A 23,743-nucleotide genomic window follows, 5' to 3' on the forward strand; every position below is an offset into this window, starting at 1 on the left:
AAGCATGTGGGCAGTTTAATAGGCTACAGTGGCTAGAGACGTGACATCCATACCAAGTCACATCACAGTTATGTTGGCATGGTGTAGGGGTTGTACACAGCGGTCTGGCCGATGATAACATTAGAGGCCACTTTATAGCATGAGGCCTCATTGTGTAGCAGTATTAACCCTGTCACATTACAGGAACACGCCCACACTCACGGGGTCAACAACACTATAACGCACACCCCATAGTGTTGAAGTGAGGACCCCTGCCTATGTGGTCATCACCCTCACAGTACTGTGCACCCACACGATGCGACACAGAGTAAGAACATGTACATGTAGCCAGTATGGCTGAGACCAATGGCATCAACATGGTAGCAGACTGCATCACCATGAGGGGTTAGGGATCCTGTGTGTTCTGTATGGTAGCATACACCCTCACTCCATGCAACAGATAGCCATACATACATACACACACACACACACACACACACACACACACACTGTGGAGACCGCAAATGTCATAAACATACGGATAGCTGATGTGTGTGATACACACACCACCCCTGCCTATGTCATGCTTTCCACACTGCAGTATGTACAGATCTCTACAACAGTGTACAGGGGTGTGTAACAATTGAGATGTATTCCCCACCATATGTGGCATATATGGTCACACAAGCAAACACACATGGCAGTACTGTGAATGATACACCTGTTATATGATGATACTTCTGACAGACATGCAGCAGTATTGGCCGCATTATATGTACCAATGCTACGTCTGGCAATTGTGCTGCTATATGCACACGGGAGGATGTAAGTGTTACAGGTGTCAAGTGACGTACAGTCAGTAACACCTGACCGCTGTGTAGGTTTTATGTCTTCACCGTCAAGTAACAGTAACATAATGTACTGTTTGCACATGTAATAGTAGGATGGCATGTGACACATATGTGAGCCATCCCCGGCAAACATCCATCTGCACTGGTGGATCACCACTTTATGTACTCATCCATCCATACCTGATGTACATCCTAACGTACTGTCAGTATGTCACCATATACAGGTGTCAATGATGGGGCTGCACTGCAACTGCATGTTGTAGTTAGGCACAGATGAGTTACATACATCAGCTACTGCACATGCATGGTAGCTGCATGCACACTACAAGTTGTACATGTGTGTTGGTCCTACATGCCTGTCATGTAGCCATGTTTGTATGCATTGCAATTGGTGGACGTGTGATGACATACATAACACATGGACTGTTGTATGATATGATGGGTGTTATGGGTAACTAGTACAGAGGGAATGTGTCCTCAGTCAACATTACTGCCTCATGCACTGTTAGTATTCAACAGCCATGGACCCACCTTCCATTTGCATGCGTGTGATTGCAGTAGCCACTTGCCTGCACGGAGGACAGCAAAAGCTATGCTATGTACATATGTGTTGTGTGTGTTGTCCATGCACATATCCACTGCGATTCCATGTATGTCATATCCAAACATGTGTGTTCTTGGGTGTACAGCGACAGTCATCTGTCACAGCTGTGTAAGACCCAGGGCCCCTGGTATGTGTAGAGCCAACCTGGTTATTACAGTGGTATCATTGCAATGCATAACACATGATGGAACCCTGCCGGTACATGTGTAGTTTGCACAGTTGCTGTAGATCTATGTACAGTCCACTGGTCATGAGTCACACAGTGTTGTGGTAATGTATGGTTGTGTATTGCTGGTCCAACGACATGGTGATGTCTGAGGGCTACATTGTAGACTGCTATGTGTACCTCTGTGATCTGCACCTGAGACATCTGTGATGGCTCCTGAGTGTGTACTGGTCAGTACATGTGAGTGGCCTTCATGTACGTTGGGACAGTAACACCATACTGTGCCCTTCCGTGTTTAGAATCCGTGTGCACGTAAGTCGGCCCTTTGCAACTGCTAAGTGTGTGAGCATGCCCAGTACGCCATTGTGTAGATGGATACACAGTACATTCCAAACTGCACCCTTCTGTGTTTAGAATCTGTCTGCATGCAAGACGCCAAACCGTGCCCTTCTGTGTTTAGAATCCATGTGCATGCAAGACGGCCCTTTGCAACTGCTAAGTGTGTGAGCATGCCCAGTACGCCGTTGTGTAGATGGACACACAGTACATTCCAAACGGATGTGTGATACTAAGCGTGTGGGCATGCCCAGTGACACCTTGTGTCGGTGATGTGCCTCTGTGTTTGGGCATGGCCATTGACATCCTGTATAGCGATGGTGATCATCCAGGCAACAGATGTCCATTTACGTCACGATGGATGCCTACATTGAACACACTGGTTGACTGTCTTGAAGGGTGTACTGTCTGTGGCACGTCCTGTATCCATGTAGTGTTGTTGTAGTGCTCCATAGATATTCAGTTGCCCCGATCACACCACTGCCGTGTGTGTGTCTACGTCTACCTTGGAACAGTAATATGCTTGCAGACTGCTCACTCTCTATACATTCTCTATCGGCTTCTCTGCCTTTGTGGATGATGTCACCCACCTAGAAGTATGCCTCTGGGAGTGCTGTGTTCAGTAATCTCGGTAGCGCGTTCTGTAACTGTGTATTGCTGTAGTGTGATAAGGTAGTTAGGTGTATGTTTGACCCCCAGCCCTGCTGTGTGTATGTGTGTGTGTGTGTGTGTGTGTGTGTGTGTGTGTGTGTGTGTGTGTGTGTCTGTGTGTGTGTGTTTCCAGTTGCCTGGGGACAGAGTAATACTTTTAGATGACTCACACCACATACATTCCCTATCAACGTCTTTGCCTTTGTGGATAATGTCACCCACCGAGAAGTTTGCCTTTGGGAGTGCGTTGTTCAGTAATCTCAGTAGCTCGTTCTGTAACTACGTAATGCTGTAGTGCGATAAGGTAGTTAGGTGTATGTTCGACTCCCAGCCCTGCTAGTAGGTGTGTGTGTGTGTGTGTGTGTGTGTGTGTGTGTGTGTGTGTGTGTGTGTGTGTGTGTGTGTGTGTGTGTGTGTGTGTGTGTGTGTGTGAGTGTGTGTGTTTCCAGCTGCCTGGGGACAGAGTAATGCTTTTAGATGGCTCACACCACATACATTCCCTATCGGCGTCTTTGCCTTTGCGGATGATGTCACCCACCTAGAAGTATGCCTCTGGGAGTGCTGTGTTCAGTAATCTCGGTAGTACGTTCTGTAACTGCGTATTGCTGTAGTGTGATAAGGTAGTTAGGTGTATGTTCGACCCCCAGCCCTGCCAGGTGTGTGCCTGTGTGTGTGTGTTTCCAGTTGCCTGGTGACAGAGTAAGGATTTTATACGGCTCACATCACATACATTCCCTATCAGCGTCTTTGCCTTTCCAGATGATGTCACCCACCTAGAAGTATGCCTCTGGGATTGCTGTGTTCAGTAATCTCGGTAGCTCGTTCTGTAACTGTGTAATGCTGTAGTGTGATAAGGTAGTTAGGTGTATGTTCGACTCCCATCCCTGCCAGGTGTGTGTGCCTGTGTGTGTGTGTGTGTGTGTGTGTGTGTGTGTGTGTGTGTGTGTGTGTGTGTGTGTGTGTGTGTGTGTGTATGTGCTCACACCACATACATTCCCTATCGGCGTCTTTGCCTTTCTGGATGATGTCACCCACCTAGAAGTATGCCTCTGGGATTGCTGTGTTCAGTAATCTCGGTAGCTCATTCTGTAACTGTGTAATGCTGTAGTGTGATAAGGTAGTTAGGTGTATGTTCGACTCCCATCCCTGCCAGGTGTGTGCCTGTGTGTGTGTTTGTGTGTGTGTGTGTGTGTGTGTGTGTGTGTGTGTGTGTGTGTGTGTGTGTGTGTGTGTGTGTGTGTTTCCAGCTTCCTGGGGACAGAGTAATGCTTTTAGACAGCTCACACCACATACATTCCCTGTTGGCGTCTTTGCCTTTGCGGATGATGTCATCCACCTAGAAGTATGCCTCTGGGAGTGCTGTGCTCAGTAATCTTGGTAGCGCGTTCTGTGACTGAGTATTGCTGTAGTGTGATAAGGTAGTTAGGTGTATGTTCGACCCCCAACCTTGCCAGGTGTGTGTGTGTGTCTGTTTCCAGCTGCCTGGGGACAGAGTAATGCTTTTAGATGGCTCACACCACATACATTCCCTATCGGCGTCTTTGCCTTTGCAGATAATGTCATCCACCAAGAAGTATGCTTGTGGGAGTGTGGTGATGCCTGAACTTGGTAGCGCATTCTGTTGCTGCATAATGCTGTAGTGTGGTAGACTAGACAGGTAGAGGCCCGATTTCAGGGCATGGCAGGTGTGTGTTTGGCAGTTATACCATATGTATTGGTATCTGTGGGTGGCTAGCTGCAGGATGTGTCCAGTTTTTTTTGTTGCTGACCTATTTAATGTCCATAGCCCGCATATTCTGCCTAGACACTGGGTTGTCAACACATACAGTCGCAAATAGGTCTGGTGAGTAACTGTCAGCAGCCCTACTCTTACCCTTGCTATGGTCTGACTCGTGTGATGCAACATAACACACATGCCTTGATATTGACAACACTACATGATGCAGGTGGCACATGTGGTTTCCTTTCCATTCCTGTCTAATGCATTGCTGTCATGTGGTTCGCTGTTATGACATAGATGCCATATCTGCATATGTGTACATGTATGTATATATACATATATATATGTCCATGTATATATGTCTACAAATAATATATGTGATATATGTAGATGTAGAGGTGGACATAGATGTGAACATATGTCTGGGGACTTCAGCACTATTAACTATTTGTGGCAGATGATCTGTACGTGATAACCTCGGATCTATGTATATCTGCCATGTCGTGGTGTTAATGCACATCGTCTGTGGTGTGCAGGGCCACGGGTTGTTGTCATGTTGACACCGGTTATTTTGTTGCTGGGAAGACCATGGGACATCGAATATGGTGATGGTAAGGCACCTGTTGCCAGTTGTGTGTGGATCTGAGCGACACTGAGCAGTGGTTAATATGTTGGAGGTTCGGTATGGGTCATATAACTATTCATTAGAAGACTATACTATTCAGATGATGTTGACTATGGTGTATCACATTTATCACCAGGGTGTGCTGCTGGTCCCTGGAGTGTATGTATGTAGTCAGCCAGGTGCAGGTCTCGCATATAGTTGATAGCATGGGGGGGGGTCAGGCATACTGTACGTACATTGCAGAACTTTGCCTCGGGAGTGCTCCTGCTAAGCTAGGGGTGTGTCTATACCTGCCTGGTGATGTTGGGAGGGATGACAGCAGTGGTGGGGTAGTCAGGGTCTCCAGGCTGCACAAACAGTTGTTGATCAGCACAATCAGCTGATGACATGGCCAGCCCGCACATGAGCAGTACACTAATGCGAGCAAGCAGCATACACACATGTTTCATCCATACTCTACACCATCGGTGTATACCTGCAGGGATATTTCACAACACAGTCCAACCAAATGACACGGGCTGCAGCAGGCAACATATACCAACATGTGCAGGGGGCTGGGGCAGTGCGGATGTGTATGCTGCCGAACAACCCTTACTGGGGTGATATAAGATTTTATTGACCGAGGGTGACTTACCAGGGTCTACATGGGCTGGGGATGTTGGAGCACTATGGGGTGGACAGCGACCTCCTACAGCAGCTTGTTGACCTGTGCCTAACACATCACACAGGCCAAGGGGAATGCATCACAGTGGATACCATGGGATGTGTTATCCTAGGTGTACTAGCCACAGGTACCTCACACAGCACAACTGGGGATAGCATGGGTATCTCACAGGCATCTGCATCCAGAGTATTGCACCACTTCACAGATGCCATGTCAACACATGCTAGTGAGCACGTACAGGTCCTCCACATACGTGATTAGTGGACCAGCAATATGAATCTGTTCCACCACATGGATGAGTACCCTGGGGTACTGGGTGCTATTGCCTGCACATGTAGCAGCACCCGGGGAGCAGGGTAGGGCCTACAGTCAGTGCAGGGGCATACCCTCCAACAGCTATACCCTATGCGATGGCCAGGGCATGAGATTGAATGTGTGTGCTGTCTGCCCTGGAAGCTATGATGTGTCTGATATATGGCGTCTGACACAGCTGTAGCACACCAATGCCTATGTGGACATCCACTACAGTCTCCCAGTGGGGAGTGCTAGGTAAAAACTGGTGTAATGGCTTATAACACCCATCAGCAATGCACACACACCTGAACACTCACACCATACTGAGGCAGATGCACAGGCATGACATATACATGTGCATGTGTTTGGGATGCTCAGTTCACAGTTCTGGTATCCGGACACATCTGTAGGGGCTCTGCAGTATTCACAAGCTACATGCATACATGTTGTTATGTTATTTGCTATGCTACACAATGTTAGCCTGCAGTAACAGTTGTAGCAGAAACAGCATGGGGCAGGGCCACACAGTCCAACACCACTGCCAAGGCCTGTACAGGCACACTGTGACTTAGTGAAGGAACTACCTGTGTAGGGCACAGTCAGCGACAGCCCGTGCACAGTATGACCTGCCCTTGGCAAAGAGGCAACACACGGCATATGCAATGGCACAGTAGGTACCCACGGATTTCCTCTCACTGACCTGCACACAGTACAATGGATGCCAAACATGACAGTAACTGTGCTCGGCCATGTATGGGAGGTGCACTGTGTGCATCCGACATAGGCAGCACTCCAGCACCGTCCTCAAGTCCGTAACACAACCAGGTTATGTCTATTGACCTAACAAGTGGCGGTTGTATTAGAATGTGTACTTACCCATTGCTCTGGTATGTATGTGAGCATACAAGTGACTGTGGTGGCCACATGTTAGGGCAGCAGACAGTACACATCCATAGCAGCACCATGACCTCTGTAGCACATACGGGGGTCGCAATGGTAGCCTGTAGTACACAGGGTGTCCTACCCACTGCAGATTATGGGCTGACCATCATGTGTGTCCGTACAGCCCACACACATTCCATGCAGCTGGACAGATGTGGACCAATACAGACAAATGACATATGATGGCCTATGGATATGCCCAATGACTGACCCAACCCACGTATGACCCACACAGATGACAGCAGGCCAGACTGTTTGATGTATGATGTGTAATAGGATGTCCAACACCACTGTGCTGGCAATTAATGCTGGGAACTGACGTACCCTGGTATCCCTCCAACCAGCAATTTAGGTAGGTCCACACACTGACATGGAGTACACAGAAGACCAGTACAGTAGCAGCAGATGTGTACAATTGTTGGCTGTGCCCCCCGTCACACCTACACATGTGAGAGTCATGTGCACCACCCTCAGTGCTGTGTAGGACTGTGGTTGCATGTCCCCCCACGCTATACAGATATGTAGCAACTGTCAATGCCACATGACCATTAGCTACCCTGCAGACACAGCATGTCACCTGTCTGTGTAGAACGGAGAGGTCAGCACCACAGTACTAACTATCTGGACATGTGACACATGCAATACAGTTGATCATACTTTGCATGCTCACACACATGATGGTATTGTCAGTCTACAACATGCGCAACAGTCATACTGGGCATGCTCACACACTGAAACACAGGACGGCCAGGCATGCACCCACCAGTGGTCCGGACATATTTGCCAGTACATTGCTATACTGTTGGATGTCTGTGCTGTATGGTGTTTGTGTTCTATTGTCTGTACATATGCCATGGTCTATTGTTCATTCATATGAGCTATGTGCACAGGGTACGTCTACCATCACGTGTATAGGGTGGTTCTTTGTATGTGGACAGGCCGACGCCTTTGGATACAAACCGGGTAAGGCACAGTCCAGCAGGTGGGAGCTGTTGTGCATGGGTTTGTGCAGTGTTAAGCACTGCTGACCTCTGGTCACACCACCTTATACACGTTTACACTCCACATTTCTTTGACAGGGCACTGGTAGACAAACACACTTACAGCCGCTCGCTCTCCGACATTTCCGCTTACATTTGTCACTCACACTGGGTGTGTGCGATCCCTTGTGATGCGTATTACATCGGAGTACATGACTACAGTATCAGGTATGTGTAACCATTTTGCGATGGCAGCCGTTCGACTGTACGAACTTGGTGGTCTGTCCAGTGACATAATCATATTATATGCATGTTCCTCATATGATCTGCTCCCATCTGCCTGATACATGGGATCCGATACTCTGCAATGCTGACATGTGACTTGAGTTTGTTAATGCAGCTGTCTGCCGAGTCATGCTACCGCATACCATCTGCACGTTGACCACCTTTCAGATTGCACGACGGGAGACTGTAGGAGTGACACCTTTCCCACTTTGCATGGGACAGTCCCTCATCACACATCACATGTGACAATACCAGAACTCTACACCAATTGGGGACACATTTCCACAGAATCAGGGACAGGTCATGAAAAACAGGGACACATTTACAAAAGTAGTGCTATTAACTTGACACATTGACAGAATCAGAGCATATGACATAATACACATATTCTGACGTAACAGTTGTATATAACTCTTACTTATTGTCATTAGTCAGTAAGTATAATTCACCACATTTCCTTCAACAGCAACTACATTTAGGAGGGATTTAGAGGGACACAGTTAGACCTTCAGTCAAACTCAGGGACATACCTGACATTCAGGGACGGTTGAGTGGTATGGACAATACTCTAGCCATTGCAACTGTCCTGATTAGGGGACCTTCTCATGTTGTAGGTGTCTATACTGGTTGCTTGTTACAGGTCTTGTATACCTGACATGTCAATATGTCATATGTAGTAGCATAAGCAACTATACTGCTGCTAGACTATGCTTTGATTTGCTCTGATATGTATATTTCTGTACTATGCATGGCTGTAAGTATGTTCTGCCCTGGTATATCTGACAGTTCTACAGACCAGGTTCCACTTTGGCCGTTCAGACTGGTGGCGGCCCTATAGACCCTATATGTAGAGCTATCACATGTGTTGGGGGAACACATACCCACAGCATACCTCTCAACTGTCCCTGATTTTCAGGGCCGACCTTGATTTTGGATCATATTTTAACTCTGTCCTTCTTAATCCCTCCTACAACTAGTGACATTTGGAGGAAAGGTGGTGGATTACACTTAATGAATAATGACAATAAATAAGAGTTACAAACTTCTTTAACTTCAGAAAATGTGTATTAATTCATATGCTCTGATTCTGTCAATGTTTCCAGTTAATAGCTCTAATATTTTAAATGTGCCCCTGATTGTCCTTGTGTTTTCTTGACTTATCCTTGATTCTGTTGAAATTTGTCCCCAATGGGTTGAGAGAGGTCTGAGCCACAGCCAGTAGTACACAGACAACCTCCATGGTTTGCATACGTTAAGGTTATTCATGTAGCATTATAATTGATAATACTGTTTCCTATTACATGTAGCTGTTACTGATACAACAAATTGATGTCTGACACCACTACACACACTATATAGCCTCCATTCCCGAACTCACAGGCCCAGACCTCTCAACCAATTGGGGACAAATTTCAACAGAATCAGGGACAAGTCAGGAACAAACAGGGACAATCAGGGACACTTTTAAAATATTAGTGCTATTAACTTGATACATTGACAGAATCAGAGCATATGAATTAATACACATTTTCTGAAGTAAAAGAAGTTTGTAACTCTTAATTATTGTCATTATTCATTAAGTGTAATTCACCACCTTTCCTCTAAAAGTCACTAGTTTTAGGAGGGATTAAGAGGGACAGAGTTAAAATGTGGGTCGAAATCTGGGACGTCCATAGAAATCAGGGACAGTAGAGAGGTATGCACAGGCCATGTGCCATAACTGTCGTTTTGCAAGACACAACTGCCCAGACGGGTGTGTCCCTCGCAGGCGTACAGGTGTTTAACCTCTTCTATTATGCTATCATCTACCTGAAGTGGTCAGCAACTCATGCACTTTCTGTCAGTAGCAGAACTCACATACAAATGGGTGTGACTGAATACCGTATCAGGAACAATGCATAACACCCTGCGGGACACATTTAGATGATTGGTTCTATTAACCAGACACATTCACAGTCACAGAACATATGTAATCATTCACGTTTGTCGAGGTACATGCTGCTTATGACTCATACAAGTTGTCATCTGTCATTACCTGTATTCCGTCGCCTATTCACCTAATATCAGTAGTTCTGGCAGTGTTTCTTTGGACTTTGTTACATTTTGATACATAACTATGGACATCCATGCTACTCGGGTACATGGCACTGTGTAGGTCTCTATGTATTCCCCGATGGTTTACAAACTATCCGGTAGATGTGCTCTTCAGGTTTGGGAGGTGTAGGCGTATGCTATGCCCACATAGGAATATTAATGACTTCCACTGGGCGGGCCTACTACATCTCTGCCAACCAGCACCTGCACACTTAAGCCCATTAATGCATACCCATGGTCCACATACCTGGCACCCCTCTACAGTAGTCATGACAAATACTTACTGCGAGCGCAGCTGGGGTATGAGCACACCTCTACACATTGCCCACTCTCCCCATCACGGGACAAATGTCATACATTTTGTCAACCCATGTATTATCACACTGGCACAACCCACTGTTCCATGTACACCTACATCCTGCTCGTATTAGTGTCGGCAGATTCTTTCATACCTGACCTTTTGGGGTCTCGCAAGGGACACTGTTATCCATGTTTACAGTGTAAACCTTGCAGAACTCTCCCACTGGTCCTTTCCTACTGGTGTTTTGGACAGCGGCAGTGTATTGATCTGTATTGCCTGTCTGTATGTCTGTCCGGCCTAGCTGGGCAATGTGGGGGCTACAACGTTTCTTTATTGGACCTCCCAGTCACAAATGCCTGGGCTGTAAACATGTTACCCCTAATTGCTGTGAAGTAACCTATTTATGTGAATGTGTATATCTACACTGACATATAGTTTGTTTTGTGCGCATGTGTATATATCACTACCTGTTCTTTGTGTATATATATCTATCTATCTATATATATCCATAGTATATCCTTGTGTGTGTGTATATACATAGATATATATATATATATATATATATATATATCCGTATGGATATATATGTGTATGTAAATTATTATAGCTATGTGTATATATATGTTTTTATCTAAATATACATCTGTGTGTCCGATAATCTATACATTTCCCGGACATGGACACTTACACATGCGTATTGGTTTTATCCCTGCTTCAACAGCATACTATTGCCTTAGACATTCTGACACTGACACTTCACTCCGGTGAACTTGTGCTCAGTATATTGCATGTTATGCAGCGGACAGATGTTGCAGGTTTTTCATGTCTGGGGTGCCACTGCTAGCTGGGTGGTGATAGTGTCATTCGACCTATTCCTCATATACGCAGCCTATTATTCCTGCTACTGTGTTTGTTTCTGTACACATTCATATTATTACTGTTGATAGGATGTGCGTTTGTGTTACTGTGACTGTACATTGACAAATTGTTGTCTTCATGTAGTTGTGTCTTTCTGCTTTTCCCGGTTTGGGGTTGTCACAGCAGAACTCCGTTCCGCTCATTGGTGGCGTATAGGTTTTATATGCCATGCTGCCAGACCTGATGCATAACATCTGACAATGATACGCCCATTCACGCATGTCTCCACGCAAATGATGCTCTGTCTGGGAATCGCAACTACGTACTAGCTAGGGTTATCACCTGTCCCACTTTGTGAGGGACAGTCCCTCTTTGGGCAGTTGTGACCTGCGAAAACACTGAAAAACTGGCAGATGTCCTGAGATTATTGTACAAAAATATTTCCTAAGTTTTCTTTCATAGTTTCATAAGACAGTTATTTTTTCTCTGAAACCCCTAAATGTTATATGAAATAGCATAAGCAACTCAAATGCTACACGAATAAGCTTTTATTTTGGCAGAAAGGTGAAGTTCTATCATTTGTACTGGTCATGGGTATGTTTTGTCCTGCTAATCTGACATTTCTACAGTAAATGTCCCACTTTGAGCATTTGAAAAGGTGGTAACCCTAGTACTAGCTGACCTCCATGGGCCACTCCATTGCACCCGGCGCAATATACCCTATCACTCCTTTTCCATACTGGCATATCCATGGTTTCTCATGCACACCCGTGCTGAGTTTCCCCGCATAACAGACATTATACACCTGATATTGCAGCAATGACACACCTTTAGACATTGCCCTCTCATGAGCGTTGGGGCCCTACACACATTTTGTACCGCCTCATGTATTCACAGGCTCACCATCCATTCATATTTGCATATACGTGCCTTTCCTGGTGTTATGGCTTACGAACAATTTGTGGGTTACAAGTGTAGGTGGTCGCAACATGTCCTAGATTCCATCTGTTTACAATGTTGACATAGCACTTCAACGATGTTATGGCCACTGGTATAGCCCTGCCTCTGGTGTGGAGAGCGGTGCTCAACCCACACTTGTGCAGCTTTATGTGACATACGCTGCGAGCACTTCATAATTCCTAACTTGCTCTGGATTCCCCTCACAACCCTTAGGTTTGCTCTCATCTTTCAGCGTTCCTAACATATATATATATATATATATATATATATATATATATATATATATATATATATATATATATATATATATATATCTATGTGTATATATAGATAGATATGTAGCTATATAATTGCATATTTCTGTTATGTCTGTGGATATTTCTCTATACACACATCTATCAAATATATATATATATATATATATATATATATATATTTATATATTTATGAAAGTTACAGCTGTAGAAGACAACATACATTTGCTATGCTAATAGCTGTGTACACCCACGCAGGCCCACTTGCATCTACTTATTCTGAGTTACATATGTTTACAGGCACGTCTTTAGGATTACATGTGCCTTATTCCTTATGACAGTACCACTTTGATGGAATCCGGTTGATGGACCCATGCGAACGCGGTCACCTTTACATGTATAACTTTTGGCTTTATGGCACAGAGGCATTCATTACACAATTAATATGTGCTATAGTCGTACTTGCACCGGGAATGCCTTTACGTTGGGCGGATGCTGTAACCTGTACACTATTGGTGTTCTGGCTCATTTATATGTATACCCATGGTTCATAGCTACTCTGACATATGCCTCACCGCTTCCCTTACACAGCAGGCATCCATTCTCTTGCTGGGTAAACCGCAGTACTACAATTAGGACATTCCCTTTTTCCTACTGCTCTGGACCCATGCTGCGAGTCTACTCACTCCAAGGATATTCATAACCCCTATGTTTATAGTCCTCACACATACGTGTGTTTGATTGTCAGGGTTTTTATGTGCTGGTCTGGGTTTAGGCTCAGCCAACTGGTGACTAGCACTGCCCTGGCGGTGTTCAAAGATCAGACGTAGCACATGGACAGAGTTAATACAGAGTTTCACTTTACATATGCAGGTGATTGGGCACCTCTAACCACATTATTGGTTCAGTGCTACATAATTTAGGGTGGGGAGTGGTTCCACTACATAACGCAGGTTGGAGGGGGGTGGCTTCCCTTCCCTTCCCTTCCCTTCCCTTCCCATTTGATTATTTCATTCATTTATACAGACAATGAATATTATTCTGGACATCTGTTATGAAATCACTACAGGTATGCAATAGTCTAGTCAACAGTTGGTTGGCGTACTTCTGTGTATGGACCTCTCTAATACATGGGGACTCATGTCTACAGTAACAGGGACAAGGCTATGACAACTCAGGGACAATCATGGACACTTCTACCATATTAGTACTATTAACTTGGAACATGTTGACAGATTCGTAATACTACTAATTGTCTACAGTTAAATGCGTCTAGTACTCTTCATTGTTGTGAGTAGTCATTCTCATTCAACACCTTTCCCCCAAATGGAACTGACTTTGTGAGTTTTTAAGGGTCTGGCCAGTTATTTTGCGAATGCTCTGACCATTGGTATCATTGACATTGTCATATGTACGGGTTGTGCTGTATTCCGGTGACTAGGGTTGGCACCTTTTCACATGGCCAAGATGGGACATTTTCAGAACACACCAGGTTTTACAAGCCAACACATACCCACGGTCAGTACAACGGCTAGAACTTTACTTATTTGCCTACGTAAAAGCCTATTGTTGTAGCAGTTTATTTGCTTATTCTGTTTTTTGTAACATTTATGTATTGTAGATACTGCAATAATTATTTTCTGCTACTATTACATAACATATGGGACATACTTATGTCCTACAATCCCAGGACATTTGCCATTTGAAATGTCTTTTGTCAGGACACAACTGTCCAATGATGGACTATCCCTCGCAAAGCGGGACAGATGACAACCCTACTGCGGACACCAGATTGTTTGGGCCAACACATAGCCACAGTCACTGCAGGTTTAGAACAGTCATTTGTTTCCTAGCTGTAAGCCTTATACCTTTGGCACTTTTGTTGTTTGCCTGTTTCTTGTACGAATTACGTTTATTCTATCCTGACGTGACCGCTTTAGTCAACTGTTACATGCAGTATGATGCATAGTTATTCCCTACGGTCACAAGACATTTGGCATTGTACCATTGTTGTGTGTGTCACACCTACACACACATTAATTGTTCCTCACACAGTGGATCAGGAGTATCCTGTTTATGTCAGTGCCTTCATCACCCTTATACCATGTGCCACTATGCGAATGTGTGCAATATATTCTCCCTCTTATTCGTTTCGGGACACGTGCGTCACGGGCAGGTGTTTGATCCTGGGTAGTAGGGTATACATGACCACTTAGGGCTGGACTGTGTCGTGCACCTCTAATGCACATTCCAACTTGTGTCCAGATATCTACTGGACTGGACTTCATGTCTTACATTCTAATGTTTACACAGGTTACGTATCCCATGAGGGATATCCAAAAATTGGACCGATCCACAACAAGAGAAATAACGAACATCTTTTTGGCATTATGAAAATTTGCTGGGGGTTTTACATGCAAGGGATACATAGTGTGCAATCCTGCAACTGCCTCGGGTGACACTACCTACTACATATGCGTACTGGTCACTATGTGTAGCTGTGTCTGCACCAAACCAGTAGGCCAAGTATGGCTGGATTTGGTGGACGTTCAAGTATGGGAGTGGGTTGTGTGATGTGGAGGGGGATGCTGGGTAGTCCATTATGCATCCAGGTGTGTTGCATTTGTTATGGCCAGTTCCATCAGGACCAATCTGTGGGTATGTGCCGGTGACATGTCTATACATTTGTCTCGCACATTTCAATATTCATATGTTTGTGGGATTGTGTTCTACAGTATGGCCTGTCTGCTTGTATTGCAGCTGTTTATATATGTGTTTGTGTTTCTTTCAGCTTCACCCGCTGCTCCCTCATACACCTCCGGTTCACCTATTCTGCATACGACACAGTATCGCCTTGGAAGATTGTACCATTACCCATCCCCCCACACACACACAGATTCCTCACACCCCATACATCACTGCTTTGGTTGATGGCCCATGACACGGCCAGAGTACCACTTTGAATACCCTACATGTGTCAGGTACCTGTATGGTTGTGTGGACTACCCTGCCATGTTTGCTTTCCACATAGGTACATGACCATACTTAACTTTCATTACATGGTTGGTATACCCGGGTACTACCCATTCAACTGTGACACATCCTGACAAGTTCGGCTTGTACCGCCGATTTCCGGACTTTGGCAGCCTGTTCTACTCATTGGTAGGATACCACCTTTTCCTGTGTCCAGGATGGGATATATTCCGTACACATATCTGACTGTACTGGACAACATGTCCCCACAGTCGACGGTAGGGATAATACTGTTCCTTACGGCCTACATGTTTCCTTATTGTTATAGCTGTTTATACGCTCCTTCTGTTTCATTTACATGCTTATTCTATTTCCTATCACATTTGGTATGTGAAATGCAGACATACCTTTTGTATGTGACTATTACATGCCTTGTGGGATATGATTTGGACATACGGTTGCTAGATATGTACATTTATCATGTATTTTGTTATGGACACATCTGCCCAGCTGTGTACCCTCCCTCACATTATGGGTCAGCTGGTGACCCTCACCATTGGGCTGGACGTACCTACTGGTGGCTCGCTAACATATGATGCGTTTCACTTCCACTTGGTATAGCTATCTACACTGCGTTGGACTATGGCCACATGGTCTTCCATGTCATTTGTTCACGGGATAGGGACCCGTTTTTTCCTACCGTGCATATGTGTTTGCTTCTTCACTTTGTGTTCGCAGGAAGTTTCTTGTATGCTTTGCATATGTTTCAGTATCCACTGACACTGACAGATGTGATTACTATCTTGCAACTTGTTGTATGCAAGCATTTTAGGTTGCACGTCGACAGCTGCCATTTCCACACCTCCGTGCGGCACTTCGACACACCCTATGCACTCGCGCTCCTTTCCTGTGCACATGGCTGTGGCAGCAGTGCGCCTTCATTAATATGCATTTGGCACTACTGAGCCATCTTCACGCCGCACTGTCAGCACAAGCCTACCGCCGTCCTTGCGCTGGGCTTCATGAATCCCGGGGTATGCTTTGATGCTGTGTAAGTATGTCCTACATGTATGCTGTTAGTAGGCATTTTGAGTTGAACATTGTAACATTTCAACATTTTGACATTTCAGGATTTACATTCAGCATTATGACTTTCAGTAAACCATTGCTTAATGAGTTGTCACCCATTATGGTTGGATAGAAATACCTGCATTAATTTCCAGTCGATGAGAAGCAATCAATCTATATTTCTATAACAGTCTGTACACAAGTTAATTGCCAAAATTTGCCCCAATGGTTATTTTTTAAAACCATGCCCAAGATTTCAAACTTAAAATTATATACATGGTTGACTGACAAGCCATGTTTACAAAATGCATTTCATGCATTTTTATTTTTAATGTCCTTAAGTGCTACATATTTTTTCATTCTTTCCTTCTTATAAACATAAAATGCAGTTGATTGACAAGCAGCTCTCTCTCTCTCTTTATATATATTGAATGGCAATTGCCACAGCCATTGAAATAATATGCCTTCCTTTTTTGTATGAATAAATATGTTGCTGGGATAAATATAATTACAAGTACAACACCAGGAGCAATTTTATCTTCCTAATATGTTAATATTTAAAGTAATAAGCCAAGATTCAAAATCAAGCCTCGCCACAAGTGGTTAGACTGTAACTAAAACTGACTTTTTATTGCAATCTCAGAAAGCAGAAATCCAAAGCCTCATTTTCTGCAACGAGGAAGACATTATTACAAACTAATTTGTATGTCTCTTTATCTCTCGGTGATTACCACAAGCACTAAGAAAACCTTTTCTGGTGCTCTTGTGGTAATCACTGCTGGCAGCCGATACATCATTTTAGCTGAGGCACTCCTTCATTCCATTTCCCCAACCACACACATATAGACACACACACACACACACACACACACACACACACACACACACACACACACACACACACACACACACACACATATATATATATACCTACTCTCCCACACAGCAGCATACACATACCTTCTCTTTCATACAGCAGCTAACAACTAGTCTAAATTACATACACTCCTACTCTTTTAAACAACACACAGACAAGTACTTTCTCATGCAGAAATGAACGGAACTACTATTTTTAAAGTATACACACACACATCTACCTTCTCTCTGTTAGCAGCACACATACACACATGCACGCACTTTATCTCTCATACAAACAGAAAGGGTAATTGAAATTCTACACACACACACACACACACACACACACACACACACACACACACACACACACACACACACACACACACACACACACACACACACACACACACACTCTTTCTCTCACATACAGAAACAAACGGTTTGAATTATACACACATACACTTACTCACCTTCTTTCTAAATCAAACTGCTACATGGACTTAGCCCCCTACTTCACGGAACTGCTAGCTTAAAATTTGCGTGCGACTACAAATTGGATTTACTTCCAAGCTGGCGTAAGCACGCACAATTTTCGCTAAAGGCGAAGACACTAATACAGCAGTCAACCTGCTGCAGCTGAAAAAGTGGGAGGGCGCTTACCCCCCATGGTTCCGATGCCCTTGTATTTGCATTTTTTTTTATTTTGATTAGTTTAGTTAGTGCATTCTAATACCGCAGTCAACCTGCTGCAGGCACTGGGAAGAAAGAATGCATTAATTAAACTAATTAAAATAAAAAAATAAATAAGTCAAAAATGCGCCCTTTACAAGGCCGGCCTGTACGGCATCCTAGGCGATCGCCTAGTTTGCCTATGCCTAAGGCCGGCCATGCTCAAACACCACCCACAACTACACAACATACACCCACATATGCAGAGGTTCTCAACAAAAATAAACCCAAACAAAGGAGACTTCAGAGGCAAAAACACACGTAAACTCCACAACCCTCCACACCACATACCACACATAGTCCACACACCTTTGTCTCACAACCACTAAGGCCTAACCGTATACCCAACATATTAATCATAGGAGACTCCGTTGTGAGACACACAGATGTGCCTCTCACCAGGCTGGATAAGGAGAAAGTCACGGTTAGTTGTTTGTCAGGTGCCAGAATCCACCATATCACACATGCACTCAAGTCTCTCAACAACAGGTACTGTTATGACTTTGTCATAGTCCATGTTGATGTACCTCACTAGACTATATGAAGAGAGATATGATTGAGCTTGCTGAATATGTGTCCCAGGCAGGCATGTCCCCAGCCTTAAGCAGCACTCTACCATCACTCAGAATGATGCCTCAATACAAACATAAAATTATTAACTTTAACAACTAGCTTAGTTTCTGGTGTCATTTCAGTGGGATTCAGTGCCTGACAGCTTGGGAAGATATAATCAACAGACCACGATGCTTTGCTAGAGATGGCCTGCATCTGTCTCACTTGGGCTTTAGGCTTCTAGCAAAGACCCTTGCCTCCTCCATAGTGACTTTTTTAGAAAAAGTCATGAGGTTGATACTACCAACATAAAAAATTCAACAAAATACAAATTAAAGGTTGTGCTGCTAAATGCTAGAGTCTAAACATGAAACTGTGCTCATTGCAAGCATTCTTAACACTGAAATATGCTGGCATTTGTGTAGTCACAGAAACCTGATTCAAAGCTGCAGCAAGCACCACAGCCATACCTGGTTATTCATCCTATTATAAATTTAGACCCCAAACTATGGGCAGCAAAGCCAAAGGAGGTGGAGTTTCAATATATATTAAAGACACGCACACCTCCAGGCTGGTCAAACAGTATGACGCACAGGAGACACTCCAGGTGCAGTTAACTGTTGACAAGATCCCTATTCAACTCATAGCTAGCTGACTACAGGCCCCCAAATTTGCCTCAAGATGCCCTCTCTACCTATCTGGACCTCTTCAAATCTATCAAGATTCAACTCCTTACCCTGATCCTGGGTGACTTTAACTACCCAACCATAGACTGGAAAAAAACTACTCATGCCAGAACACAAATGCCCAGAGATTCCTTGATTTTATCAATGCAATTGCCTTGGAACAGCTAGTTGATACCCCCACAAGAGGTGATAATATCTTGGACTTGGTATTAACAAACATGAGTAACCACTGCAGCACCTCTGCAGTATCATCCTCCCTGGTAAGATCTGACCATAAATTGGTCACTTTCAAAGTCACTATCTCACCTGACCCCTCTTTAGCTAGTATCAAACAAAAAAACTTCTCCAAAGCTGATTACAACCTGCTGAGGGATGGTATAAAGAGCTTCAAAGCCCCCTCCCCCTCTACAGGAATTCGAACCAATGTCCAAATTTACACCAAAGTACTATACGAGCATTTATATAGATGCACTGAATCAGGAATGCCCAACAGGACAAAAACATCCTCCACAAGGAAGAGTAAATCTGTCTGGTGGATATCTGCAATAAATAAACTATATGACAAAAGGAAAAAATTGCTGTCCAGGACCAAGAAGGAGCAGATGCCCAATTGGAAGCAATCTCTCCTTGGCCTGAGCAAGCAAATAAGAGCACTAATGAAATCCTCTAAATCTAACTTCAAGTACAAATTTGCCACATCTACTAAAGACAATCATAAGGCCTTCTTCACATATGGCTGCAATATCAAAGGAAGCACCCAGATCTGTTCAGAACTGGTGGTCAAGGACACAACATACACAAATGTTGTAGATATAGCCAACCTTCTGACTGACAGATTCAACAAAAAACCCTCTATCCCCCCATCAGTAAATCAGGACATCCCCAGTACCTGCCCACCTCCCCTTGTCTCTAGGGAACAGGACATCACTGCCCTCTCAAGGGCAAAAAATATAGCCTCCATGGGACCCGATAACATCCTAGGCTGCATCCTACGTGAACCCAGGCATGAACTTGCAGCACCATCAGGCACCCTATTCAACCAAAGCCTGAGTAACAACTTTGTCCCAGCCAAGTGGAAGACAGCCACTGTCATCCCTTTATACAAAGGTGGAGCATCCACCAATCCACTGATCTGCAAGCTTATGGAATGGATTATCATGGACCTCATTAACTGGGACATTGGCAACCTCCAAGCACTTGACCCCACACAGTTTGGCTTTGTCAAGGGGAGGTCATGTCTGTTAAATCTGGTCGACTTCTTTGAGACAGTCAACAAAGCCATGGACGAGGGGAAGATGGTGCACATCACCTATCTTGACATGGCCAAAGCCTTCGACAATATTCCCAACTCAGGCATAATAGATAAACTTTCTCAACTAGGCATCAACTCATATGTTACCAAATGGGTAGCAAACTGTCTCACTGATAGAACTCACCTAATCCAAATAAGGGAAGCTACCTCAAGCAGTAGACCTGTAAGGAGCATCATACCTCGGGGATCTGTCTTGGGGCCTCTGTTATTCCGGATATACTTCTCTGAAGTGCAGGTCAAAATCAGTGAGCTATGGGTGACCAAGTTTGCAGATGACTACAAGCTGGTCATGGTCATCAATTCCCAAGTGATGTGGACGTCCTCCAAGAGGGTCTCACCCAAACAAATGACTGGTACCAGAAACATGGCCTCAAGCTGACAGCCAAAAAATGCATCATCATCCCCTTTGGGGAGAGTGATGTCCCCAGATATTATCACATTAATAACAATGTCGTAAGCATGCAATCAGTCATGAGGGATTTGGGCCCCCAGGTTGATAGCAACCTGATGTTTGACCACCCTGTTACTTCTGTTGTACAGAAAGCTTTCTACATGGCCCACTTCATAAGTAAGGGTATTTCATCCAGGGACAAGAAGGTCATAATATCCCTGTATTCTTCCCTTATAAGGCCAATTATTGAGTAAAATGCCCGCTTCGACATGTACCTCACAACACACATGTAGCAGCTGGAGAGACCACAGAGATTCCTCACCAGGAGAACCCAGGGCCTCAAACATCTACCATACACAGACAGGCTAAAAGCCCTGTCCCTCTACTCAGTTTCATACAGACTCCTCAGAGGTGACCTCTGTCTGGCATACAAAGCAATCTCAGACACCTTCTTGATGGGACTGCTGCATATCTGCAAGTCAAGCTCCATTTGAATAACCTGCACACATTACTTCAACCTGGTCTGTGACATCAATAGGACTTGTTGGCAGGAGAGATTTGTGTCCCAGAGACTCCCCCATCTGTGGAATAGACTCACTCTCCATGTCAAGCAGAGTAGCTCATTATCCCTTTTTAAGCACAACCTGGATAACTGGATGGGAAACAAAATACATCCCTGGGATTCCACCTGTGTCCCTGCTGGACAGGGGCATCTGGTTCTGACTTGTCTAAATATGGACTAAACTCTTGGCTAGGGTTATAAGGGCCTCAGGGCCGATGGCTTAGTAACTTCCTGTGATCCGATGATCCTATGAGGAGCATTCAACCTATATAAAAGTATTATGCAACCATATATATGAAATGTATGGCATCTACTTAAAAAAATTAAAGGAGCTAAAGGAAATGGTGCCAGTAGCTGTTTTCCAGCAGGAACACCAGATAAAGCAAATGCTGCCAGTAGCTGTTTTCCAGCAGCAACATCAAAGTTTTATTTTTTCTCCTTTTGTAATGTAAGGTAATAACATGATTAAAACAAGTTATTCCTATATAATATTACTTAAATCAGCCAGTTGCATCTCTAACACAGATGTATATATATATATATATATATATATATATATATATATATATATATATATATATATATATATGTGTGTGTGTTTGTGTGTGTGTGTGCCTGTGTGTGTGTGTGTGTTTATGTGTTCGTGTGTATACACAGAGAGAGAGGCAGAGGGAGAGACTTCCAAACTGGGTGTACTGCTTTTGTTAAAAGTGTTTACATTTAAATATGTCATCTACTCTTTGATCTGTCATGTCATCAGATCATTCAAAGAAATAAATAAGTAAATAAAATAACTTATTTATTAAAAAAATATTGTGTCCTTCTCTGCACTTTGGCTTGAAAATTAAATGTAAATCATATCTGTCCTTATTTCTGATGTCTATTTAAGGAATGTGCTTGTTTTTCCTTTTTGCATAACACCTGGCAGCTACATTGTATTGTTGTTTTCCCTACTTTTGAAAACAAAACAGTATTTAACAAAGGAAAGGCATATTCTTTGTGATAAAATTCACTGTCTGATTAACAAAGAAGGCTTATAGATAACAGAGAGAGAGAAAGAACACCATATTATCTTTTGTTTCCTTCTGCAGTATCTTTGTTTTGATTTGCTGCTCTAAAAGAACCTAATATGGTGTCACTTCTAAATATTATATTTTTTTAGCTTTTCCTATAAGGCAGAGTAAATATAAATAGGCTCAAATGTTTAGCAACTCGGCTCTTAAAACAGCAGACTATGGATGTTACATAAGACTGAAGCTAGTAGATGCTTGTATCAGTTTGATATTACTTTTATCCATTGGACCTGCTGTATCAATTATATTTCTCTCCTTTTCTAAAGCTGAGGTGAAATATCTGTGTAGAGATTCTATAAGTATATTTATATGGCACACTAATACAATACGCAGATGACTTGACCATCATCTGCTCAGCGCAGTCCCTACCCAAACTGCAAAAAGTCACACAGGAAGCCTTTTCCTCTGTTGAAACTTGGTTATCCGATGCCCAGTTAATACTCAACCCAAACAAAACTAAACTACTCATCTTCCAACCCACCAAACATACTCAAAACAACTCTCACTTTAACATCACAGCAAAAGACAACACCACTTTATAACCAACTGAACACACCAAATTGCTAGGAGTAGAAATAGACAATAAACTAAAATTTGCCATTCACATATCCATGATCATAAAAAAAGTCCACAAAAAACTAGGAGCGTTATACAGAAATAAGCATCTTCTCGCCAAAGCAGCAAATATTTCAATAGCAAATTCCCACCTTATCTCCACCCTACTTTATGCCTCTCCAATATATACCAACCTAAGGCAATGCGATCTAAACAAGCTAGAGATCTGCTACAACAAAATCTCCAAATTCGCCACAGGGGCATCCTACTATAGTCACCACTATCTCTCACTTGCTGAACTGGGCTGGCTTGAACTCCCTCACCTCCTTCAATGGTATCAACTCTCACTCGCCCACAAACTAGTAAACCATCCACTAAATGTCCCATCCCTCCAGAATCTACTTCAACCCTATCGCACCA

Source organism: Protopterus annectens, chromosome 1.part1 (assembly GCF_019279795.1).
Source record: "Protopterus annectens isolate FY-2018-M chromosome 1.part1, PAN1.0, whole genome shotgun sequence".
NCBI lineage: Eukaryota > Metazoa > Chordata > Ceratodontiformes > Protopteridae > Protopterus > Protopterus annectens.